General features: G+C 36.0%; 1 pseudogene; it reads left to right on the top strand.

The window, feature by feature from the left end:
• Positions 1-1,046: 1,046 nt before the first annotated feature.
• LOC130682209 (putative bifunctional UDP-N-acetylglucosamine transferase and deubiquitinase ALG13) overlaps positions 1,047-27,610 on the top strand; it is a 40,332-nt pseudogene continuing 13,768 nt past the window's right edge.

The following is a 27,610-nucleotide window of genomic DNA, read 5'->3' as shown; positions in this document are numbered from 1 at the left end:
ACAGCTATAAATATGCAGAATTGTATTTTTCTCTTTAGGTAAAAAAATGCCAGAAATGATTAACTTTTTATTATAACCCTTAGTTTTTCTCTGTGAATTTGTGGCCTTAAAGAAAGATGGTGATTCCCCTTCCCAAACCATGTTTCAGAACTTTTGCCGAAGGAGTCATTTCCCCAGTGTTACAGTTCCTTTAAAAAAGAAATTAGTTACGGTAATTTCAAATTGGTATGCTGAAGGGAGTCAAGAATTCACTCTTTTTTCTAAAATGCCTTTAGTTCATCCCTTAATTATAAGGTTGATTACTGACACTTCTCCCCTAGGCGGCAGTCATGATTACTACTGGATCCACAGATACGAGAAAAAGTTTTCAAAAAGCAGCTTAATTTTGTAACTTCTCCAAAGCCAGCTTTGATCTACATTTTTTAACACTTAAACCAATAAAGGAATTAGAATTTTGTATTTAAGTAAAAACGAGAGACTTGACAATGAAATAAAGTAATACAAGTGACCACTCCTGGCTGTGAACCCTACAAAGCACAGTCATATTTTATTTTGGTTTTCTCAGAATCTAGTTTTTCTGAAAAGTGCCCTGATACATTGAAACATGTCTCTTACGTAGTTTCTTAGAAAGTTTATGGGCAAGATGTTTCTTTCATGCTGCTTCAGTTGAAGTTTCCATTGTTTCCATTTGTTTGGAAACACCCTTTTTTGTATTTACTTTTTTTGTTAATGCTGTACAATAGTTTGGAGATACTAGTTCAGAATTCTATCAGCATTTCCTAGCATAATTAAGGAATTTAGTTTCTGTGATGCTAGCAGAGGGTTATTATTAACTGGGAGAATGAAATGAGATTACATAAACCCCATACCTGAAATCTCCAGCTGCTTGCTTTTGGCACTTTGCCTGAACTGTGATTTCTGCCCCTTCAGGTTAAGAGAGCCTTTCCCCCAACCACAGTCAGTTTCTCTGTTTTTAAAGATGTTCTTAATATTAAAGCTTACTAGCTCATTAGTTTCAGATTTTTTTTTCTCATCTCCATGAAACTATGGATAGAGCAGGGAACTTGGCAGAGACTGTTGTGGAAAACTTGGGCAGAGATATTAAAGCAACGTAATGTGGGCCAGGCTGCGTCCTAACACACCTGAGCCTTATTGCAGACCTTTTCTGCCTCCTGCAGCAGTTGTCTTGAGATAAGAAGCAAACTCGGCTTCTTTTTGGTCCACGCTCAGCTGTTTATGCATATTTCTCAACCTTGGGCTGATTGGATTAATTCTGCCCTTCCCCTAAAAGGTAGCTCTGCAAGTACCTTCCCCCTCCCACATCTTCTCAAGTCTAATTCTCTATACCTAGGAGCTTTGGCTCTTCCTCTTCTTTTCACAGGGTCGGGACTTGTCCTGGGCAAGCCAGCCCTTTGCTTCTCCTTCTCCTGAGAAATGCCAAGATTCTACAGCGCTGACTCCCAACTGCCTTCTCATACCTAGACTTTGGGCTGCTTTCCAGATACCTGCATAAGAAAGCCCTTGTCACTGCTACCCATTCCTACCTGCACCCTTTTTCCTCTTTGCCACCCTGTTCCTTTATCCTTCCCTCCCACCTCCACCCTCTCGTGCACAATGTATAAAGGATGGGAAAAGTACTACGGCCAGAAGTCTCTGAGAGAGGCATCAATGGATGAATATTTAGGCAGCTTAGGGCTGTTTCGGAAGCTGACTGCCAAGGATGCCTCTTGCCTCTTTCGGGCTATTTCGGAGCAGGTAAAAGGAAAACAAATGTGTCTTCCCTATACTGAGTTTTCAGAGTTTGAGACATGGCATGGTACTGTAGCTAGAAGACCTGTAGCCCACCAAAGCAAAACTCCCTTATCCCTTCCCTAGTAAAAACATCAGGTCTATAAGCCAATTATTACCTTGCTGTGTGCCTTTACTCGTTAGTCCAAATCTATTGCTTCCTTTTGCTATCTTAACTTTTCTACGTGCCACTTTGGAATGTAAGGCAGATAATGGGGTTAAACAATATTTTGAAGTGTATCTTGATCCTTTTCAGCAACGATCCACTTCTTTGAAATTTTATGCCTAAAGAAAAATTTATAGGCTGTTCCCCAACAGAGTAGAAAAGCAGGGCAGGGGGCATTGACAGAATCATCTCCCCTCATTCTCACTAAAGGGATCACAGATTTTAGTGAGGACTTAATTTCCTAATTTCCTACATATGTTCTGATTAAGGGATAATGAAGTGTCCAGTTCGCAGTCTTAATTTAAAAGCTACTGTGTCAAATTACTGCTGACAGTGAGCTGGTCTTTCTCTTTTTTTAGTTGTTTTGCAGCCAGGTCCATCATCTGGAAATCAGGAAGGCTTGTGTTTCATATATGAGAGAAAATCCACAACCTTTTGAGTCTGTAAGTAGAATACATACCCAAGGGAGAGTTGTGGATAGAGTATATAGCAGGTGGGAAATGAATTTTGAGCTTCTATGTATGAAAATTATATCATTCTCTCAATAGCAAATATTTAATTTCCAGCTGGCTTCCTTCCCCCTGGCTAGCCATGCTTCTGGACCTCCTTCTGTAATTAGACTGCTTTGTACTCCAGTTAAAAATTGAGAAGAAACAGTTAATCTGTATACTTCCAACTACTTTCTCCCCCACACCAAAAATTCCCCAAAAGTTAACATTTTGACTGCTGTTTTTTATTATCCATACCACTGTCTTCTTGCACAATTAATCTTAGTTCACAGAGGTTTGGCTATGTAAGTGTATATTTAAAAATATGTACAAATACAAACCTCCTGTGCTGTAATTCTGTGCACAATGCTCTTCAGCCAGCCAACTTAATCTTATAAAACTTAATTGTAAGGAAACAAATTAGGTAACCTATTTTCATGTGACAAATCGGTAATTGAAGCAGTGTCGCTAATGATTGACTTTAAAACAACTTAGAAGACATCTCTGTGTATGTTGAAGCGTTTGAATTCTTGGAACAAAATAAGGTTTTATCAAGGTGTTTTTTGAATTGTGTCTTTTGTGTGTCTGTTGGGTGTTGTGTTTGTTTTTTTTTTTTTTTTACTGCGTTTAGCTTTTCCAGTACTATTTGTTTTCTTCTGACTATATTTTGGGTATTTGCCTGCTATTCGAGGTTTACTCTTAATTTTCTCAACAGGTTTTGGTGAATTTTAACACTACATAAAGGCTTTTTTACTTTAAAGCTTATTACCTTGAAATTAATTACAATCTTCACCCCACCTGGGGAAGGATTATTCGTGAAATTACTTGAAGTGCAAGACGATGGTGTAAAGCAGTGCATCTCAAGTACTTTTGTGCCTACAAATCACCTGGGGATTTTGTTAAAATACAGATTATGATTCAGTAGGTCTGAGCAGGGCCCATAATTTCTGCATAGTTAAACTCCCAAGTGATGTTTGCTGTTGTTTGTGCATGGCATTTTGAGTAAAAGAGATGTGTGTAAAATTTTAAAACTATGAGGATGAATCTCCAAATAATTATGCCAAGTGCAAGAAGCCAGAACCACCCTCCCACCAAAGTACATACCATACAATTTCCTTTATATAAAACTCTAGAAAATGCAAACCAATCTATTGTGACAGAAAGCAGATCAGTGATTCCTTGTGGGTCAGTGGGTCTAAAGAGGGTCACAAGGAAACTTGATACTCACTATCAAGATAATCATGGAGGTTTCATGACTGCGTACATATGTCAAAACTTAACTGCATTTAAATATTTGCAGTTTATATGTCAGTTGTACTTCAAAAGTTGTTAAAAGGGTTTGAGGAAAAATTAAAATTTGATTTCACATCTTGTGATATATTTTCATGGAACTAGTCATATAGTCCTTGAATTTTTATTTTTATTTAGGTACTTTACATACAGTAAAATTGGCCATTTTAAGTTGAGTGTTACTGGTTTTGGCAATAATATGCAGTCATATTACTGCCACTGTAATCAAGATACTGAACAATTCCATCACCCCAGAAAGTTGCCTTGTGCCCTGGGCTTTTTTGAAATAAATTTCCTTTAAGATTCCTCAGTTTAACTTGGTAAATGCATGTCTCCTGTCAAGTATGAAATTATTCTAATTATTGGGCTTGCTTGATTCATGAAAATTGTTAGGTTACTTAAATACGAATTTCAAAACTGAAAGGCATACTAGTGGATGAAATGCACAGGTAGGTGAATAAGCCAGGATCAGTTCCGAAGATAATTGTATAGTCCATCTTTTCTCCACTCAAAACTTTGTGTATGTGCAAATCTTCTTGAGATGCTGTGCAAAGTCATAATTTAATACTGAGATTGTTGATTTGAACAAAAATCCACTGGGGGATAATATTGCAGAATATGATCAGATTTCGGTAATAATATGTAATTGGTTAAGTCAAGATTTTTTTTATTTTTGAAGTACGTAGAGGGATCTTTTGAGAAATACCTGGAACGGTTGGGAGATCCCAAGGTAAGATCAAATATGGGTGTTTACACTTTTCAGAGTATTTGGAATAGTAACCTAAGTATTCATTCAGCTGTGTCACTTTAGCTAGACTCAACCTGTTTTCTTAAGTAGCTAGCTGATTTGAATCAAATAGTTCTTGCAAAAGTTTGGAGGCTGGCTACAGACCTATTGTTTTGTGTCGAATAATGAGAATTGTGTGTTAAGAATTTTATCATCCATAGACTAGTAAAAGAGTACACACTGGGAACAGGACAAGCCTAAGCCTTTTCACTCTAATCGGGGAGGGGGAATGGTAATGAATGTTACTAGGAGGTTGTTACTTAGAACTCTTCTGATTTGTAGTTATCTTTTTTGTGTGGGAGTAAGATCTATAAACACATTTATTTAAAAATAATTTATGTGATTAGTTCCATAGTTGTGGACTTAAAACACTTGGACTAAATACCCTGCTGACTTCATATTCATACACTAATTCCATTTTTATTGTGCCTTTTAAATCTTCCATATTAATTGTCCTTGGTAATAACTAACTAAGGTTGTCTTTAGGTCTACTTTTTCAGACTAAGTTTATGTTAATGATTAACTATCACAATATCCCAAGCCTCAAAGCAAGTTATAGAAGTTCTTCGTCTAAAGTAGTGCTAAGTATCTAGAAAAACAATTGTTAAACTTGGAAAAACTACCTCCTAGCTGCAGAACATTTTTAAAACTTCATGCACTATTTATGTTTAGGAAAGTGCAGGCCAGCTGGAAATAAGGGCTCTTTCTCTAATTTATAAGTAAGTTGAACCTCCTTTTTTCAAAAGTGTGTGTATGCGTGTGTAAGATTTTTATTAAAGTCCCCTTAGTATTGGGAAAATTTGAGATTTGATGTATCAATATATAGAATGAAGAGACCTAAGGAAAGTCAGTTGGTACAATTTTGGGGTGGAGAACCTCTAGCATTTGTGTACATTTGAATGGAAGAATAAAGGACTTTAAGAACTGCTGGTATTATTCCTGTTGAAAATCAGAATATTTATCTTAAGAGTTTTTATGTGTTTAACTTTGTGCCTCTTTTGCTTGCATCCTCAATGGAACAGTATCACTTCTAAAATAAATTGGTTCTTAAGGACAAAAACATTAGATATTACAATGATGGTTTGTGGTTCTTCAAAGAATTACAATACATAAGTGTACAGTGTATCTGGTATTAAAATTTCATAGGGAAATTAAGAAAAGCCTAAAAAGGCTTTTTAGGGAGGTGATAATGGGAAATTTGAGAAACACTGCCCTACTGCTTTTGCAAGTTCTATTTTGGTCTTTAGAACTGTAAAAGCATTTTTGAAAGCTGTGCAATTTTGAAAAATAGCTACATAATATAGGTGAGAGGTGTGGAAATCTTGTTCATTTGAGAAGTTTAATCTGTTTTGACTCCTTAAAAATTTTTAAGATGGTGAGATGGCATAAACTTTGGTAGGGTTAGAACCCTCTTTTGGGGAGTTGTTCAAGTTGGTATTTTGCAATCTGCTCCTTTCTTAGTAAGTCTGGCAATAAGTAGTATTGAAGAGGCATTGGGCAGGCTGATGTCAGTTGTTGGCTTTTAACTCACTGGCACCCGGCTTGTAAATTGGCTTGCTTCTGTTTTTGTGTGACCCTCAGGCTAAGAATGTTTAAAAAATTTTTTTAAATGGTTAAGAAATCAGAAGACTATTTCATGGCATGTTAAAATTACATGAAATTCAAATTTCAGTCTGCATAAAAGAAGTTTTATTGGACACAGTTATCTGCATTTGTTTGTGCATTGTCTCTGGCTGCTTTCAGAGCTACAATGTCAAAGTTAAACCATATGGCATGCAAAAACTGAAATGCTTAGTGTCTGGTCTTTACCAAGAAAAAATTTGTCGACCCCTACCTTAAATAAATGGGAGCCCCCAAAGTCGAAAACATACATACACTTGTTAATCTATCTTTGCTCTTTCTCCCATGTTAAGATACATACATTAAGCAATCCACTGGACTTGACCTACCTTAATTTAGCATTATTTAGTCTTTTAAACATTTGGATTATTTTATATAAATGAAATATGCAGTTTAAAAGCACAAATACTTGTTCTTACAAGTTTCTCATTTATATACGAAGTTACCTGTTCTCGCCCAACATTGTTTTCTATTCATGTAGACGGGATTTCATTCTTTATCGCTATCCCAGAAAGCCTCCAATTTATGTCACAGATAACGGCCATGAAGACAAGGTAAGAAGATGAGTGAGTGTTTACTAAAACAAACTGAATGATACAGCTGGCTTACCAGGGCATAGGAAATCCTTTTTTTTTTTACCTAATTAATGGAAAAAATAAGCATAGTCTAAATGAGAATTTTCTCTGCTACCAGCCTTTTCCTCTCCAGTCAATCCTCCAACCTTAGTATACCATGCTTCCAGATAGTTTTCCTTTGTATCTCAAATGTCAATTCTTTTAAACTTTCCCAGCTCCCCTGGAGTTATTTCCTCCCTTTGATTTTCTCTAACATGACCTGAAGTAATTATAATATTTATCACATTGTATTGTTTTCATTTCTACGTTCTCATTAGTCTGAAGAGTGTGCTACTACTGACCAGTAGGTTGCTTGGAAAATAGTAGGTTGTTTTGTTGGTTGAGAACTCTCAACAGGTAAACAAATTGCTCTTCAGCATACAATTTTTATTTCAAGAAGATTTTAAGAAAAGCCTTTTATCCTGATTACAGATTTTAAGAAAAGCCTTTTATCCAGATTATTTGATTAGTAAATATAGACTGCACAGTATTTGAGTTTTGTAAGTTGTTTCGTTCCATGGAGCAAAATTCAGGCAACATTTTTATTATGGTGAGAGAAGACTAGACACTGAGAGAACTGTTAAGATGTTTAAGTTACCTAGATAAAAGATGTGAACTACACAAATGGCATTAGGAATAGGGGAAGACCAAGTGGGCTGCAAGAGATAATTTGGAAAATAAGTATAAATTGGGGCGCATTGTTTTACTAATGGTACTTCCATCTGTTTTACTCAGCAAACATTAATCCTCTTAGTGTACCATACACTTTACTGGGCTTTGGGGATACCAAAGAAAATACAACAAAATCCTTGCCAGGGGTCTTAAGGGGTTATCAAGACAGACATGTAATTGTTAACTACAAGAAAGTAATACATTTTATAAAGAAGTATGTACAAAGAGCATAGGGAAAAAAGCCCTTCACTCTGCTTGAGTTTAGAAAGTTTCATGGTGGTAGTGACATTTATGGGGAATACCAAAAAATGAGTCCAACAAGTATGAAGGCAATCTATTTAGAGGAAACATATGCAAAGGGATGGAAGCAAGAGATCTTTTGGGACTCAAATAATTGGGTGGGGAGAGGTCAATGCTGAAAAGACAGGCTAGAGTTACATGAGGGATGTTAGAGAAGAATTTGGCTTTTTATTGTACAGAATAGTCAATTGAAGTTTTCTTCTACTATTTTATTATTGACCTTTTAAAACATACAGAAAACCTAAAAGTATTTTACAGTGAGCATCCATATACTCACCACCTAGTCTGCTGTCAGTATTTGGTGTCCTTGTTTTATCATATATCTATCCCATCTCTGTTTACCAGTCCATCTTAATTTTTGGTGTCTGAAGTGTACTTTGAAATACATGAGTACAAGTGCCCCTGAACAGTTTTTAAACAAAGGTGTGACATAGTCTGAATTGTTTGAAGAAGAGGAGTGTTAGCTTTTTTATTTCAGCAATTTTACACAGCATTGCCTGAGGAGATTTAGACATTTAGATCTTTATTAGGACGCTTTAGACCTGCAATTCGTTTGTTTTCCTGGACATTTTATTCTGAAAATTTTCATATAGAGGAAAGTTTTGAAAGAGTTGAGTAGTGAATATCCATATACCCAGCCCTTAGTTCCTACAGTTACACAGCTCCATTTTCAAATGAGTCCTATACATCTTAGAGATATTATTGAACTAATTAAGGCGAAAGCATCATACATTGGGAGCCATGATACTACAAAAATGCAAGGTCTTTTGAGTGTGCAGCCATGAGAATAGCATGTATAAATCTCATCCTTGAGCTGATGAGACTCTTATTAGCTTATAGAGAGAGAGCTAATACTTATCAGCATTTGTGTATTTACATGCAAAGGATTGTGTATATATGTCTAATTTGGGAGTGTATAAGTGTGTTTGTTCATACTGAAACTTAAGAATGGAAAAGCCAGGTGGCAGCAGAGTATTTTTGTTAGGTGACACCTTGATTTGCCTTAAACTTGTACTGTATCTCATTTTAGGCTCTTAAGATTTGTGTTTGAATTGTTTGGGTTTTCAAAAATGACTGTCAAAGACAGTGAGCATTATCAGTGAGTCTTCCATATTCTAGAGCAAATTCTCAAATAAATGCCTAATGGTCACCTTGGTTCCTTTCATCGTCTATATTGACTTAAGTCTGTATTTCACATAGTTATCCAGTATCAGAGAAAATGCTACTGGAAACTAGCCATCTTCACTCAGCCTATTGGTTTATCTAGAAAGAATAGAAATAAATTAATATATTAAAAACAAAATAAAACTTAAACCTGGGCATGTAGAGTAAAAAATCAAGTCCCCATTCATGCTCTTAAATCTCATGCTTTAAACTAGTTTGGGTGGATATCCCTCTGTATCATTCTCTTTGCATTTATTTTCTAAATGTAGATTGGCTCAACTTAACATTCTGTTACTTGTTCTTTTCAAATATCTATCCTCATCAATAATGCAGATCTACGTAATTTTTTCACTACTTTATTGCCATTACATCCCACCCGCCTACCCCCAACGGACAGACCACCCACAAGTTTATATGAAAGAATTATTTTATGTTGGGATACCACCAAGAACATGAAAGCCATCATGCCTAGTTTTGCCTCTTCTGTCAAAATTGAACTCATTGCTACTTGAATAGAGAAATTGTACAGTCATCTTTCTTCTTTCCTGCTTGTTCATCAGTTTTGGATCTGGCAACGTTTTTATTATGTTTTATTACTTTATTATGTTTAGTTTTATTGTAACTACTCCTTAACAACTACCTTCATTTATTAACCTTTCTTAGTTTGAGTTCCCAGTTCTAGTCCAAAATACAGAGGCTTCTCTGCGCAAATTTGCTTACTATTCCTTGTGGATTAAAAAACTCCTCTTAAATGTAAATATCCCTGGGGGTGGGTAAAACTTAAAAAGTTAAACTTTTCTGTGAGTAACTTTAGCTTGACACTTGCCCTCAGTTCTCTGAATTGGATTATACTGTTGGGATTAAAGTTGTGATCTCAAACAAAAGGCTAGGGAAGAATAAAAAATCTAGATTCAGAGAATTTTATTATTGGGAGAAGTTTGCCCAGGGTAGTGTAAGAAGGTAGAAAAAAAGTAAAAAATAAAAATAATAAAATAATAAAAGAGTAAAAAACTAAAAAGATAATTTTCTGCCAAGGAACTTTGGTGGCAACATCTTCCAATAGAATCACCTTTGGTACTTCAGGTTGCTGATAACCAGAGATATCTTCAAATTAGGCTAAATCACTAAGGATTACATCTCTTACACAAGACACAGGGTTTTGAACAAAAATTCAAAAAGGTTTTGGAGCAGTTTATAAACATATTTCCTCACATGGAACTAGGGAGCATTTTTACTGAAATAATTTGGTTAGGGAACATGGCCTTTGAATTGGTGTTTGAAAAACTAGGAGACAAAGGAATCTACTAAGAAATTAACTCATTCTTTAGCCATCTCAGTGCCTTAATTCATTAAGGAAGTCTCTTTAGTAGTATTGATAGCTTGGTGTATTGATATTTGGTACAGTGGAAAACATATTTAATAAAACTGAAGTCTATTCCCAATCCCCCATACTCTGGTTTTGGGGTATTTGAGTATTTGACCTAATTTTTCCAGTCATTTTTACAAGTTAAGCTAAGTCTTTTAACTTCTGGTAGGCTTTCTGTTTTATTTACCCAATTTGTAGAAGGTCCCATGTTTTGCAAATCTGTACATCAATACTTGTTTCTTGTATTTACAAGAATGTGATCGAGGCTTACAGTGAAGTCTGAGCAGGGGTTTTAATTTTAACCTCGGCATTTAAAAGTCACTGTCAAGAAAATCTCTGAGGTATAGCTTGCATTTATCTATATGTAAATTTTAAAAATCACTTTTCTTTCAGCTTTATTGAGATACAATTGGCACATTATGCAAGATGAAATAAGAGACAAACACTGTATGATATCACAAATATGTATAATTTAGAAATCACTGTTTTTAAAATGACATCAGTTTCTGATTAGCAACTTAATTTCAAGTAGTTCATGGTTGTAAGATGTGTAACATTCACTTAATTTTTCTGTGTGTGATTTTTTTCTTCAGATTCTACTCTGCTCTTCAAGTAATGGGCATTATGATTCACTATACTCAAAACAGTTTCAGTCAAGTGCTGCTGTTTGTCAAGGTACTTGAAGACTTTATAAATGTTTTGGTGTGATTTCAGGTGATTTGTTGGCCATCTTTAAATTGAAGGACCCACCATGAATAGCTCTTTTAAAACCCTGTTGATACCTATTGAATTTGTATACTGGTTAATAGCTGTTTACATTGTTATAAAACCACCTTATTTTGATAATTTGCATTTTGGTCATTTCTTCCTTTAGCTATATTGTATGAAATTCTCTATAAAGACGTGTTTGTTGTGGATGAAGAAGAGTTGAAGACTGCAGTTCAGTTGTTTCGAAGTAGTACCAAAAAGAACAGAAACAATGTGACTGGCAGTGAGGATGACCTTATTGACTACAAGAGTTCAACTCAGGATAGGTAATAAGGGGAAAGGGGAAGTCAATCACAAGATCATTAATATTCATGTTTCTATGCATCATCATTTGAAAGTGGAAGGGACCTGGAAGCTTATGACTCAGACTACACATATGAATGTATGTATATGTATATTTATAAGGATACACATTTTTTTAATGGGGAAAGAGAAGTTTTACCAAAAAAAGATAGCCTGTACTGTGAGTTGCTCAGGCTTTGGGGGGTTCGGTACAAGTTGGGATCTAATTTTTTCATTGCCAGAAGAGACTTTAGAACTATCAAATCCCATGATTCTCAAACTTCAGTTGTATACAAATTGTTTAGGGTGCTTGTTAGAAAGGCAGATTCTTGGACCTACCTTCACAAAATTTAATGTCAGAGTGAAGTTAAGAATCTGCTTTAACAAGTACACCCAAGTATTCAGATGTAGGTAAGCTGTGGACCACATATTGACAAAAAACTGATTCAGAACCGGCACCATCATTCTTTAGAAGGTGACTGAGGTTCAGAGTGGTTACTTGACACACATCCATCTAGTAAAGAATCTCTCAGGCTAAGACTAGTTTTAGAAGCTTTTGAGTGTCTGCTTTTGGTACCCCTAAGTATGTAGATTGTGGCAGCTATTAAACAGATTTAGTCAAAAACTTACATTTAAAATTGTAGTTTCCTATTCTAGATTCCTAGTTCTGTCTGGAAATTCAGATAGGTTTGGTTCCAGTAAGGTATCACATTGTCTTTTTTTCATGCAGTTCTATTTCTTGGATCTTTAATGCTTGCGATTATTTACTTTTTTTGGTAGAAGAGGGTTTCTTTGGGTGTTTTTTTTTCTAAAGCTTATATGGGAATTCAGGAGGTAGCTGCCATATATCAGGGTAAAAGTTTCTTTTCACTGATTTTGTCTTAAGGGCTTCAGGCTTACAGAAACTACAGTAGTAGGAAGTCAAGGTATATTAGTTATCTGTTGCATAGCAATATTACCACAAACTCAGCAGCTTAGAATAACATACTTATCTCTCAATTTATGTGGGTTAGGAGTCTGGGTATAGCTTAGCTGGGTTTTCTGCTTAGGGTCTCACTCTAGTATGCAATGAGGATGTTAGTATTGAGTTCTTACCTGGAGTTTTGACTGGGGAAGGATCCACTTCCCTACTCACATGGTTCTTGGCAGCATTCCGTTCCTTTCAGCTGTAGGACTAAGATTTTTTTTTCTGGCTGTCAGCTAGAGGAAACCCTCAGCTCTTTACTACATGGGGCTGGAGAACATGACTACTTGTTTACTTAGAGTCATAGAGTTACCAGCAACATAGTCATTACATTCTTATGTTAATGTAATGATACACATCCTATTGGTTAGAAGCAAACTTAGGGAGAGGGGAATCACACAAGGGCATGATTATAGGGGCCATCTTTAGAGTGTTTCCCCACAGGAGGTATGAAATATAGGAGGTATTCTGCTGAGTATACTTTCAGAAAGGAAGCATAAAGGTAAATGTTGGGATGAAAAAGTATTTGCCTCATTTTTAGAACTTAGCTACTTTAGCCACTAGGTGGTGCTGCAGATGTCAGGCTTAAGACTTCTTAGCTTCTGCATTTATATAAAGCTCTTTGTTCTAAATCTTTTTAATTAGGACTGAAGAGTTAGGTGCCTGCTGTGATGCTGAAAATATACCAGAGGAGTACAGTGAAGGAACAGATGAAGCAAAGGTTTGAGATTTTCTAGGGCAAAGAAATTTCATATTCTTGGCATATGGCATCATAACTTAAACTAGTTAAGGTCAAATAAGTCCATTCTAGTTAAATGGGGTGGTGGAGGAGTTGATGTTTTCCTTTGTGGAGGTCTTAATCTGAAAATGTAAAATACATGCTTAATGTTCTCTCTATTTCTATTCTTCAGGAATTGTAGATTTTTTTTCAAAGTAAACCAAACCCCTGATAAATTTCAGCTCTTTTCAAGTTATATTACAAACCCAGTAGATAATTAGTTTGTAATCAGTCTTCTGATGCTAAGGTTTCTTTTTGTCATTAAAAAATATAATAACCCTGTTCTGCAAAGAAAATAGTTGATAACCATGGTTGAAGAAACAGGAGAAATGTTACCATGTGTATAGGCATAAAGTCAAGCAAACCTTCCATTTGAAGCTAGCTATGTAGGACATTATTACAGTAATCACTGTGTGTGCTTCAAGTGCTGATAATTTGGGGAAAGAATTGAACATAGTAAAATTCTCAGAAGTAGAGGAGTAGAAGAAGTTAATTCCTTTGGATATCATAACAAATTTTGATGAAAGCAAACTTTTCAGATTTTTTCCCAGTGATTTTAGGGTATAGAAACACTTGCACCTCTGTGTGCATATCAAGATGAGACTCGTTGAATATTTGTGACTGAATCTTTAATGGTGGTCTGTATTGCATTGATTTATATATGTCATGTCTTGAGTTGTTGGCTGCTTTAGACAAAATTTCCCTTCTGCCATCTTTTTAGATCATTTGCATAATTGCTTCTTTACTCTCCTCACCTTTCAGATGCAATAAATAAAATTTATTGTGGCATACATTTATTCTTTTAATAAAGAAGGAAAGGAAGCCATATGTACATAATTTTTTAAAAAAAAGGAAAGGAAGAAAAAGAACCTAATTCTTTCTTCTTCATAGAAGGAAGACTTAAGCTAAGGATGGGGAGTTTGTAGCATGATTATTTTTATTTTAGTCTCCAGGAAACCAGTCAAAGATGCCCTTCCCCTACAAGGTGCTCAAAGCCCTGAATCTGGAAATCTATCATAATGTAGAATTTGATGTTTGGTTGGACAGCAGAAAAGGTAATGACATGTCAACAGAATACTTTTGAATCCTGACAGATCCAGGAGAATAATTTTGCAGATTGTTTCTAACAAGAGATGTTATTAGATGTCAATGTACTGTTATGTTAAAAAAAACCCAGCCTGGTACTTTTTAGCTTAATACATGGTTTAAATCTAAAGAAGGAAACAGATAGACTTAGAAGTGAGGATGGATCTTAGAATCTGATGTTTATCTGGGTCATCAACTTTGCAAAGATTGTGTGGTGATAGTGTGTAGATAGCTAGGGCTACCAGACACTTAAAACTGGAAATAAGCTTATTTAAATTGTTAAGACTTCACTCATTGATCATACATCAGGTGTCTGAAAACCATGGCCTGTGGACCAAATATGACCTGCCACCTGTTTTTATGTGTTCCATGAGATAAGAATGGTCTCTATATTTTTAAGTGGCAGAAAAACTTGAAAGAACAGTGTATTGTGACACATGAAAATTAAATGAAATTTAGATTTCAGTATCCAAATTTCAGTGACAGAGTTGAGTAGCTGGAACAGTCTTTGTAGCCTACAAAGGTTAAAACATTTACTATGTGGCTCTTTACAGAGAAAGGTTACCAACCCTTAAAATAGGTCATTGTTTTCTCCTTTTTAGGTAACTAAGTTGATCAAAGTAAGCCTTAATTTCTGCCTTCAAGGTAGCCCTTAATGTTTAATATTCAACAACTTGAACTTTGCTGAACCTAGCTATAGTTAACAATATAGAATGAGGTTATGACCTCATGGAACACAAAATGTTGTTAACAATAAGAGACCACTTGAGGAAGCTGTGTAGTGATACTTTTTTTACCTTTTTTTTTAAATTGAGGTGTGTTACTTTTAAATGGTACCTTATTGGTGTTTGACCAATTCTAAGATTACAACCTCCAGTTTCCACCTATTTGTGTTTTGTAGAACAAAAATATTCTGGCAGGTCTCCTTAAATTGATTTAGATAAAAACCCATGAAGAGGAATAGAATGACTCATTAAAACTTTTTTAAAAGAAACTTAGCTTATAGTGGTAGCATTATCAAAGACCCTGATAAAATTTACAAAATCAAATGATGTAGAGCACTTGAGCTTGAATCTTCATTTTCTGTTAATAGAACTTCAAAAACCGAATTACATGGAGTATGCTGGGAGACTGTACTATTTGGGAGACAAGTGTCAGGTTAGTTCTTTCTTTAAAGAATTAGTAATATGTTTTTCCAAATAATTTGTGGCTTTAGTTATTAATATAAAGTTTAGAAAACTAATTTACAAAGTGCTAGAAAAATGTGCCTTCTAATGTTTGTGTTAAATTTTAATTACAAATGTTTGTAATTACATATAAGTCTCTTTCAGCATGTGCTGCCTCCATTGAACCAGACTGCCAGTGTTGATTATCAACTGGTTTAATAAGTACACGTCTGAACTCCATTTGGGAGAACTGATCTTTTTATTTGGCAGAAGCCAGATAATGTCTGTCAACCTGAGACTAGATATATTCTTACTGTCTCTTCCCATTTCAGGTTCACTTGGATTCAGGTGGAAGATACTATAATGCTTACATTCAGGAAGTTGGAAATGAGAACAATTCAGTAACAGTCTTCATTGAAGAATTGGCAGAAAAGTGAGAATATAAAAAGTTGTTGAATTACCAAAATCTTTGGCTCTTGATGCTTTTTTGTTGAGAATTACCAGCATGCTAGTAAAAGAACCAGAGTTATATCTGGTAGAAACTTAAGATAACTTACTTCAAATTGTAAAAGCATATGCTGAAGTATGATGTTTCAGTATACGTACTTGTATAAAAGTTTCCAAATCCTAGGCATTAGCAAACTTATTAGGAATATTAATACAAAAGAATTCTGGTATAAAACTGTTCAGATGAATTAGAAAGCTGCTTTGCTAACTGAGCCTCTGCAAGTTGAGAACATTAAACTAGGTTATGCTGTCCTAACAACCAAAGAAATCTCAGGCTTAAACCAATAATGTTCATTTCTTGTTTAGCATGTTTACAGTCTGTCAGCAATGAGGACCCAGTCCGGTAAAGTCTCTGTTTAGGCATATATTTCCATGATCACACTTAGGGAATGAGACCATGACAAATCATTTGCATCTTCTTCAGGTATCTGCTCACATTTTATAGGCCAAAGTGGGTTACACAGATGAGCCTGAAGTCAGTGGGGGTGGGAAAATAAAATCCTCTTCCAAGGAGAGGGAACAAGTATTTGTAAACTTGTCTATCACAATCTCTCCTCTGGAACAGGATACATGCTATAAATAGCTATGAAATTGTACAAACTATTGTTAGAGTTTCTAGTCTGAATAGAAAACCTTAACAGATAGCTAGTGTCAATGGTTGAAGAGGAATACACTTGAAAATGAAGCAGGAGGGGTTGGGGTATGTGTAACTACTGAGAATCGAGTCTTGTTGTAATGGCTTCATGGTGACATCTTTAAAATTTTAAGGCATGTTGTTCCACTGGCTAACTTAAAACCAGTTACCCAAGTGTCACCTGTTCCCGTCTGGAATCTTGTGCTTGTTCAGAAAGGAAGAGGTTACCAGAAAACGTCGGGGATCTATGGCCCAGAAATGGGTTTGTATGCTGAAGGTTTTATTATTTTCCCCTTCTTGTACTTGTCTATATTGTATTTTTTTAAAGGTATAACGTAAGTCTTGTTCTAAGATAGGGTTTCTCAACTTTAGCACTGCTGACATTTTGGGACAGATAATACTTTGTTTTGGGACGTGGTCCTATGCATTGTAGGGCGTTTGCCTGCATCTCTGGCCTCTGTCCATTGAATACTGGTGGCATCCTCTCCCCCGTTGTGCCAATGAAAAATGCTTCCAGACATTGCCAAATGGGCCCCAAGTAGCAAATTTATCCCTGGTTGAAAATCAGGTTCCTAGGGGATTTTGTATAAAGTTAAGCTGAAATAGATTTTAGAGACAAGATTTCTCAAAAGAATGAGGAAAAACACCTTACAGAAGCAGCCAGGGATATTAATAGGCATAATTCTTGGGTAATAGTAATGTAAGCAATGAGAATAACTTTTTTGAGGACCAAAGTTGCCTACACAAAAGATAGAGTTGAGATGTCTATTGATAGAGATGACCTGCTCATTTTGCTCTTCCAAATACAAAATTTCCCTCCCTGTATTTATTTGGTTTGTTAAAAAAAAAATCCGAGAGTCTTAGGCATTTGTGAGAGTTGGGAGGAGACACTACATCTTTTGGTTTGGTTATGAAGTTTATTTGCTGCCTCTTGGTTTGCCTGAAAGCTACGTCAGATGTGAACATGAAGCAACGGAAGAAGATGTTCAAGAAAGTTAGAGGAAAGGAGATTTATATGACTATGGCTTACAGCAAGGGAGACACTTCGTTCCCGCCAAGATTTCAGCAGAGTACACGTTACGGGCATAACCAGTCACAGGAAGCTGGCAGTACTACGTCTAGTGAATATTCTCATCCTCAACATTCATCTCAAAGAGACCCAGTTGGATATATGGGATGCCCAGGTAAGGCTTTACTGACTTTAACGATAATGTACATCTCTATTTACATACTGTAAATCATTCCTGGACAGAATTACTGTAGAATTTAGAAATATCTTAATAGTTTAGATTTCTCTTATATCTGCCTAAAGGGAGCATAGAGGATAGAAGTTATGTATACTTAAATTCTCGTCTAATAGATGTATTGGAAGATAAGTATTCTCAGAGTCTAGGGAAATGCGGAGCAGTTGGAAGAGATGCTAGGTGATAGAATGCTATCAAGGTGAGCGCCATAAGTGTGGCATTATATTCTTGAATGATGGATAGACCTAATACCAGTGTTGAGGAGAGCAAGGCTGTATTTGGATGATTTTAGAAAGATGTTGTTTATTCTGTTTAACTTGAAGAACTGACTTCTCAAGCACTACTAAATAAAGAATTATATTTTCCCTGCCCTCTGTTCTTAGGAATTCATCTTGCTTTATAAATAGGCACAATGTGGAGGGCCCTAAAGTTGGTTTTTACCCTGGCCCAGGTAAAAGGTGCTGCCAGAGCTATGATAACTTCTCCTATAGATCTTGGTAAGTGAATATTCAGTGTTGAAAGAGAAAATGGGTAAGTTTGGCTTCATTGCTAAGTAACAAATATGTGATCTAAATTTTTTTAAAGTTTCAACATTGAGATGTTTGAATTGTTACTTAGAAATTAGAAACAAGTTACTACCATGTTCTGTCATTTTTTTCTCCTTCTCATACTCTGAAATACTTAAGTTCCTTTAGGCGTAGTCAGCACCAAATGCATTGTGTGAATAAGAAGAGTGAGAATAGCTTTGCTCCCGAGAATGGACAGATGCCCAGGGGCTTGGAAGAAACCATTACTGTTTGTGAAGTTGAAGAAGAGAGTGAGACTGCTTATCCAACTATACCTGTAAGTAGGTCAAAGCTTCACTCAAAAGCTGTTTACCTTTCCCTTTTCCTTTTTTTAAAAATAAAGGCTATGTGGATAAATTTTAGCTTTTTACACAAACAGCCAAATAAAGCCCTTCTGATAAACATGAGTTTTGCATCTTAGAGCTTTTAAAGGTGAAAAACTTTTTTTTTAAGCTGTTCTTAGAGATTTGTTGATAGAGGTGGACAAATAATTTGGGCAGTATTTTCTGTTTTCTTGATTATTATTTCTTCATTTTTCTAATGTCCAATACATTTAAAATATTTATAGCTCTTTTCTTCTGACTACCGAGGGAGAGAACTGCATGTGTATGTTTATGTGTGTGTGTGTCTTTGGTACAGAATCATGGAGGACCCTCTACAATGGTGCCTGTTCCTTCGAGACACTATGTTGCAAGGCAAGGACATAGCTCAGGCACACAGACTTTGAATTCAGAGGAGGGCAGTGACCAGAATGACAATGGTGAGTCAGTTACAATTAAATAAATGTTTTTTTTTTGAAGATGATTCTGTGGCATTGTAGATTCAAAGTTTTGTGGGTATACATTCTGGTTTTTGAAAGTTACCAGTTCTTGTTTTAGAGCTTAGGTTTTTGAAGATGTTTTGGAATGTTTTAGAAGAACAGACTTCTATTTCTGTAGGCCACTAAATCGTTATAACTTATTTTTAGGTCTCTGCATATGTCTTTAGTGAATTTGATTTGGTGGGACTCCAGTATCGAAAACAACTACTCCTTATTAGTAAAACACTATTCATGTTCTCACAAATTGTAAAACTACTTTAGGCTTTTCACATGACTAGCTATTATTTTACGAGACTTCTATTAGATAACTCTTTCATCCGAAGTAATCTGCTTTGTTTATGAACATTACTATTCACTGAATCCTATTGACCATCCACTGTACTAAATAATTATATTTGATAATTTAGTAAAATACTTTATCCCTCTGATGGATGTGGTGTCCTTATTTTGTATATAAGGAAACTGAGATAGAAAGGGTAAGTGACATGGCCAAAGTCATACCCTTGGTAAGTGACAGATTTATATTTTTAATAATTGCTCCATTTAGATATCTGCATACCACACAATTCACCTATTTAAAGCATACCATTCAGTGGTGTTTAGTATAGTCAGTGTTGCATACCTATCATCAGCACAATCAATTTTAGAACATTTTAATCATCCCAAAATGAAACCCTGTACTCATTAGCAGCTACTCCCCATTTTCCGCCCATCTGCCTCCACCCAGCCCTAGGAAACCACAAGTCCGATGTCTGTCTGAATGGATTTGTGTATTCTGGACATTTTGTGTAAATGGAATCATGTAATATGTGATTCTTTGTGACTGGCAGAGATAATTTTGAATTTAGGTTTGTCTGGCTCTAAAATGTATACATATATGCCCTTAACAGTTGTTACAGTGCCTCTCACCACAAGTGTGCTCATTTTTACCATTTTATTGTAAGGTGGCATGCCAACTGAAGCATTTCTGGAGGAATTGGGTGATTAAAGAGGTGCAAAGTAGTCTGAATGACTTAACAGTCAGGTTGCTTATTTTCTTGTGATGCTCCTCTTTCTGTTACTTATGTAGAAGGAAACAGATATTTCTAGAAATTTAATAAGAAAACATGTAGCACAGGATCAATCTGTGAAGACTTTGTAGGTGCATGTGCTTAAGGATGTGTACTCCCTGCTCTTTTACTCAGCATGGTCCTTTTGTCTTCACCCTTTAGCCTGGTGGGTTACTTCAGATGTACTGCTCAGTTGTAGTGGCATAATCACAGTCTTTGTTTCTCACCTTAAATCCTGATGTTTGGAGTGGTTGCATGCATGTGTGTTTGATAAGTGATGTGTTTAAGAATCAAATCCAGTTTTGACCTGTAGGGTTTTGCTTGGTGGAAAACTGTCCAGTTGAAGATTGACTTTCTCTGCATTTCAATGGCATAGCAATCGTAAAGCAAAGTACCTGAGTCCACTAAGCCATCCTTTGAGAACAAACCAATTTTAAATGTATTATTTACCTGAAACAGGTGGAAAAAACAGATGAGGCATGACATATCTGTAATGTTTAACCTTTGCAAACTATGGATTATACTCAGATTACTTTGTACACCATTTACTCTTACGTCAAGCACCGTGTCCTTTTCCCCCATCCCCACCTATTGATGAGCTAGGTTCTGTTATCCATGTCTTACGGTGAAGAAATTGAGATACAAACTAAATAACCTGCCTAAAGTAATACAGTTCATCAGGATTCAAATATAGACAGTCCTAACTCTAGAGCAATGAATTTAATCACTGGAAAAATCGGACATAGCTGTTTTTCTTTTTTTAACCTCTGCCTGACCTCTAAGAACTAAGGGAATTTTCAGAGGAGAGATTTGTATTGTTTACAGCCAATTTCTGGCTGTAATATCTCCAATCACTTGTTTCAAGGATGTATACATTTTGGCTTTGAACGCATATCAATAAAACTTGAGAAAAAGCAAGTTTTATTTGGCCATTTGGCTCTGCTGAGCTAAAAAGCCCTACACGAACATCCTTCTTCTGTCTTATAAATACAAAAATATATGTATCCTTCAGGTCAGTGAGATCTAGATGTAATCTGACATTAATCATTATTTTATAAAATTTCAGACTCTAAAATAATGCTCACTTTTTACTTTACTTTGGCTGTATTCTCTAGAACTGGTCTACAAAACTTCAGATGTTCATAGCACAACTGAATCTACAGCAAACTTGGTAGGTATTTAACAATAATGGCCAGCACTTATAGCTCCTACTGTGTACTAGGGCACTGTTCTAACAGCTATACATATAAATATATTTTAATCGTAACAATCCTATAAGGTATTTAGGGTATCATTCCCATCCTATGGATGAAGACACTGAGATCCAGAAATTAAGTAACTCATTCAAGATCACACCCCTTTTCTGAAATTAATCTGTTTAGAGATATTCCTAATACACATCAATACAAGAGGAAATTAAAACATCAGTCATGATATTTTAGAGGATTTTATCACGCTTTTTGTATTAGTAGGAATGGTCCATAATCTCACTTAATATAACAAAAGTTTGCCTCTTGGTCATGCTGCATGTCCAGTGGAGGTCTACAGGAGGGCTCTGCTCAGGGACTCAGGCTGATGGAAGCTCCAACCATGATTTCCAAGGCAGGAACCAAAAGGTAGTGAATGGTGCACTGCCTCTTACAGCTTCCACCTGGAGATGCTATGAGTCACTTTCTTTGCACTTCTTTTTCATCAGCCAGAGTATATCCTACCGAAGAATCTAACTTCTCTGTGCCTGGAAGTCAAAAAGCTGGAAATATTTTAAAAGCACTTAAGGACTAAAACAGTTCAGCTCAAACTCCCTCCTATAGGCAGAATGCTTGATTTCACCTCAAGGGTGTCAACCCCAAAATCATGTTCAGTGTAATTAAACTCAGTCCAAGGTTTCTGGGAAATGTGTAGTGCTTTCTGTATTGTGTCCAGATGTGGCTCCTCTTGATCTGGAAGCCTAAAATTAAAGAGACAAAATAATTTACCTCCTACACACCCAGGTTATGACAGGGGAGTGGGGACTGAAAAACTGCAGTAAAAATTCCCACTTGGGGAAAATGGGAGAAACATTACCTGCTTGTAACAAGTGTGTTATGATAGACAGACATTGTGAGGACCCTCAGCTGAGGCCTGGGGACTGCTCCCCAGAGGGGCTCCCTCGTTCACTGTTTTCCAGAACTCTTGGGTACTTAACCTACTTTTTACTTATAGGAAATTGGGGCCCAAGGGACATTTTATCTCAGTTGCACGGTTTTAGTTGTTATAGTTTCTTCGACTGATTTACTATGCTGCTGCTTTGGTTCCTGTTAGTTTCAAGTGCCAATAGCCATACTGCCAGTTCTTATTTTTTTAAATAGATATGCTACTTAGATTTGCTATAATTCTTTGCTTTCTTATTCCTATGTCTCTCTCTTACCTAACTGCAGATACCTTGAGCTTATCAGGAATTGATGGAAGATCCATCTTTGGATGCTTTTTCATGAGCCATTTTGGTAAAGTTCAAGATTCATTAGGTGCTATATCCTTAGTTTGGATTCTTGCTTTGAAGCCAAGTTTTAACTGTTCTTTGTTGTTCAGAGCATTTATCAATTTTATCTGTATAGTTGTGTGTTGAAGCAGTTGCTTCCACCCTACAAGTTTCTGTATTCAAGGACTCTATTCCCTTCATTTTTGCCTGCAAACTACTTTTATATACATGTCTGTCTTAGGATACCTTATTAAACTCGTCTACTAGTAATCACAATATGAAACTTACATTGTTTTCTAAATCTCTTCCCCCAATGGCTTCAAGTTCATAATCTTCTCAAGTTAGGTTTTTGTTACAGGAGCACCCTACTTCTAGTTACCAACTACTGTTTAGGCAGGTTAGCTGTAGTATCAACCTCTGAAAATGTCAGCAGCATCACACAGGACAGTTTTCTTGCTGATATTGTATGTCCAGTGCAGGTTAGTTGCAGGCCTTTGTTCATCATAGTCACTCAGGGACGCAGACTGTTGGACTTGGGCTTTCACAGTCACCTAGGCAGGGCTAAAGATAGGAAATTGAACACTGGTTCTTAGTATTTCTGCTTGTATTTCATTGGCCAAGCAAGTCACATGGCCATACCTCACTTTAGATGAGGCCAGAAGAGCAACCTACCATGTACCCAGGAGAACTGGAATATTTGTGAAGAACTTGAATAACTACCTTCCGTTCTCTAACTTTGATTGATTTTAACTTTGATAGCTTCAGGTACAAGATTTTTGATTTTACTGTTTAGGCCATCTTAGGAAGGTGAAAACTATGATGTGTAATTCTTTCCCCCCTTTCCTTTCTTTGCCGCATCTAGAGAAATAGGTTTTTCCCCGTCCATCATTAGTAGTCTCATATCACATGTCTCTTAAAATAGCCTTTCACTTAAAACAGCGACTTGCACAAAAAAATGAAGAAAACAAGTAAAAAATCTTAATATCAGGGATAATAAGAGTAGACATTTCTTTCTGTTCACTTATTTTCACTTGCCACATGTTCTCTTTTGTTCTGAATTTACTTTATCATACATCACCAGTAGCTTTCAATCTCTTCATAATATGCTCCACTTCTACCCTCTAGTCACCAAATCCATAGCAAGTTCCTATGTAGTTTTTTCACAGCATTCTGAGGGGAGAGGACCAATGCAGAACTTAGAGATTTCTGGGCACAGGACTTCTGAAAAACTGTGAACATTTATTCTTACATCTTATTTCCTTGCCCAGTTCTCAACTAAATATTTTCCTAGAGTTTAACATTGATACTGGATCTTCAGAGCCAGGGCCAAAGATTGCTTTTTGGCAGGTGCTCTGGCTGTAGTTGAACAGACTTTAGAAACATGCAATCTTACGTCCATATAAGTTAGGCTCACCTTTGTCACAGTGTGATTCCTCTTGTTTCCTGTGATTACTTCCCTTGATACCCTCTGCGTTATCATTATTACCAATTTCCACTGCTAGTTTTTCTTTCTGTCATGACAATTTGCCATGCATAACTCTGAGCATTTTAAAATCATTTTACTTTGACAAAGACAAGGTCTTGAACCAGAGGGGAGCAGTGTTTGCACTATACTACATCCTTCTTGGATAGGATGTGGCTGAACAACCAGACACCTACCTTTGTCTTAAGTTACATCTTCGAATGGCATGCTTTCTTTTAGCAAAACTGCTGCTGGTCCTACTGATGTTGAAGCTTCTGAGGCAAGGAAGGCCACAAAGAAAGTGTTTACATTACAGTCCTCCATTTTATTTTAGTATCTACATTGGGACTAGAGTTGCATATGATCAGGATCTCTGTAGATCAGAAATAGAGCAGTCACCTCAGTCAGGCAGCAGATTGATACCTTCTGGAATATTACATTAGTAGTCACTTCCAAATTTGAATACTTTGAGGCTATACCATATTCGCTTAATTTTAGGAGATGTTGAAACACAGCAGATTTTTTTATTAATGTGTTGAGTTATTTGGTTTCTTGATTTCCCTTCATTTAACTATATTTCTGTATTCATTAAAGTCTCTTCAGGACAGAGGACCATGTTCTATGTCTCCTCAGGACACAGTTACCTCATACAACTACCCCCAGAAGGTAATCTTCATTGTGTTATCAAGCAGTTGCAATGGTCTGAACAGAGGAGAATGATTTTTTTCCTCTTGTTCACTTTGCCCTTCATCATACTTTCAAGAAGCTGCTTATATTTCTATATTAAGTATTATTGTACTTTGTGGTGCCTGGCACAATGAGTAGTAAATTCATTCAACAAATTGAGCATCTATTGTGATCAAGACACGGTTCTGTGTGCTGGCATTAGACTACTCATATTCTACTCTGGATCTCTTGTATGATGAGTAAGCTAATACAAATTACCTGTCAAGTCTATGTCATTTTCTAAAACTTCCCAAAACTTCCTTCCCATACAGGGTTTACATAAAGATTGACTTCTCGATGTTTTAGTAGTCAGAATACTAATTCATGAAATTTAGGATCAGGTAAGAGACCAATATTGTTTGAAAAATTGAACTTAGAGTTTTAAACTTTCTTCCACACTTACAGGTGCTGGTAAATTCTGCAGCAGTTGCAGCTTCCTGTGCCAGTAATGTTCCAGCTTCAGTCTTATCAAACTGTGCAGCAGCTAATCAAGTTGGTAATACCACTTCAGTTCCCTCAGAGAATGTTATGCAGCCTCTATTTGTATCTCCACCTACACAAGGCAGGCCAGGTAGGTTATCAGTGGTTGCTACTTTGGAAACCTCTTTTGCTATTCACGAACATGCACATACAACAATTCTAGTGATTAGATAGGGTTACTTTAATAACCAGTATTAAATTTAAGCTAGTTAATAAAGTATGTTCTATAGTTGAGAAATCCGTGATATTTAAGAGCCAGAGTTTCAGTTTTTTTCTTGCAGATTTGGCTTTGATATGATTTTGTAGCAATTCTGCTACTCCACTGAGACTTTAGAGGACTTCACAAGTTTCTTAAACTTTGAGTCAAGTTTTATTGTACAGGAATTAGAGATGTTTTGCCCTTCACAGATAATTTGTAAAAAGTTTGCTATAAAATTCTTGCCATATAATGAATCATTTTCCCCTGAATGTTGTAGTAAAGAATTATGGGTTCCAGAATTTAAGAAATCCAGGCTTGAATCTTGGTTTAACAACTTAGTAGCTGTGTAATTTTGGGTAAGTTTTTGAACCTTTCTGATCTGATAGTAACAACTTACAAATGTAGAATTCCAGTGAGTCAATTAATTTAAAGTTCTCAGAATTCTGGAAAGGTGATGTCAACAGCATAGGTTTACAATCTGAGTCCCCAGATAAAAATGGAAATAGCAAAACCAAACCATGGACAATATTTACAACAAAACTAGGTGACCAAGGCATCATCCTGAACCCCCCAGATTTAAAGAGGTCGGGACAAACCACCAGTCACAAGACTTGCATGCTATCAGGTCTGTGTGGGTGCAAGAAAACAGAAGCATTGGGGCTGTTGTCTGATGGACCTGAGAACAGAAGAACTACAAAAGAGCTAATAATTCATGGGAAAGTGAGTCAGCCAATTTGGAAGGAGCAGCTAAGACTGGGAAGGGATTTGACCTCTCCAATATTGGGTGAGTGCTTTGGGTACATGGTAAAGGAATTGAAGGGCTTGGAACAATTTAGCCCCTAAGAACACTCAAAACTGACATTCCAAGGAGAAACTGCTGTGAGTGCAATCAAAATTGATCAGTATAGTCAAAAGAGCAGGTCCTGATTAAAGTTGAGAACAGAGTCAAGGCATCCTAGAAAGCATTCATGGTTTTTAATACTGCACAAGAAAATAAAGTCCTATGAAGTTAGAAAAGCTTTCCTGTACTCATTCTAAAGTTCATGAAAAATAATTTCACTTAAAAATGAATGGAAGAAAAGTGCAAAATAAAATATTCTGTACAAAGATATTTTGAGGGGAAAAAAAGAATAATATCCCTAAAGGCATGAGGTATGTCAGAAATATGCCTACTTAATTAACTATTTCAGAATGAGCTAAAGACATTAATAAAATGGTATAAAAATAGCAAATGAGTTAGAAAAACTCATATGTGACAGACCTCAGGAAAGCATTAGAAATGTAAGAAAGTAATTTCAGTAATGAAGGCAAAACTATAACAAACATGACCAAAAATATACAACAGATAATGCTTTCAGAGAAAGATGTAAGAAAGAAGGGAAATCTAAAATGAAGAAAAGGAAGATTTAAAAAATGAAAAGTGATGTATTAAAGATAGACAGAGGAGACTAAACACTGTAGAAGTCCTCCCTGAGGAAGAAAACCAAAGTAAGGAGAAAGAACAAATGGTAACACCTCTAATTCAGAAAACTTTTATGAAATTGAAAAAGCTTTAAAACTGTGTACTGAAATAGCACTCTGCTTACCTGAGAATATTGACCCAGAGCAAGCAACAGCAGAACATTCTAGTAAAATGTCTGGACATTAAAGAAAAAGTCCTTTTGTAATCTAAATGAAAGAGCCTATGGGACATAAAAAAATGAAATGCTATTCATCAAACTTGATAGCTTCTGCCAGAAGAAAATGGAGTAACATTTGAGATAATAAATAAGAATGTAAACCAAAGATTTTATATCTAATTAAACTGATTATCAAGCCTAAAGGCAGATGTAAGAATTGAGAGGATCTTAGTTGCATGAGCCCTTCCTGAAGAATCTACTAAAGCCATGCCATCAAGCAGGGTAATCACTAGCCACATGTGACAATTTAAATTTCAGTTAATTATAGTTGAATAAGCTTTCAGTTGCTTAGTGAGCAGCCACATGTCAACTGCTCAAAGTCACATAGAGATAGAGGCAACTATATTGGACAGCCCAGAAGTGTTATTTCTCCCATCACAGAAAGTTGTATTGAATGGACATCAGTGTACTAGAGAATGAGCTTTGACTTTAAGACTACTAAAACAATTAGAAACATCAGCATAAGATCTGATGGTATTAAATACAT

The sequence above is a fragment of the Manis pentadactyla genome, chromosome Y, assembly GCF_030020395.1.
Source record: "Manis pentadactyla isolate mManPen7 chromosome Y, mManPen7.hap1, whole genome shotgun sequence".
Classification (NCBI taxonomy): Eukaryota; Metazoa; Chordata; class Mammalia; order Pholidota; family Manidae; genus Manis; species Manis pentadactyla.
The sequence above is the reverse complement of the archived record's forward strand: the minus strand, read 5'-3'. Positions and strand labels throughout refer to the sequence as shown.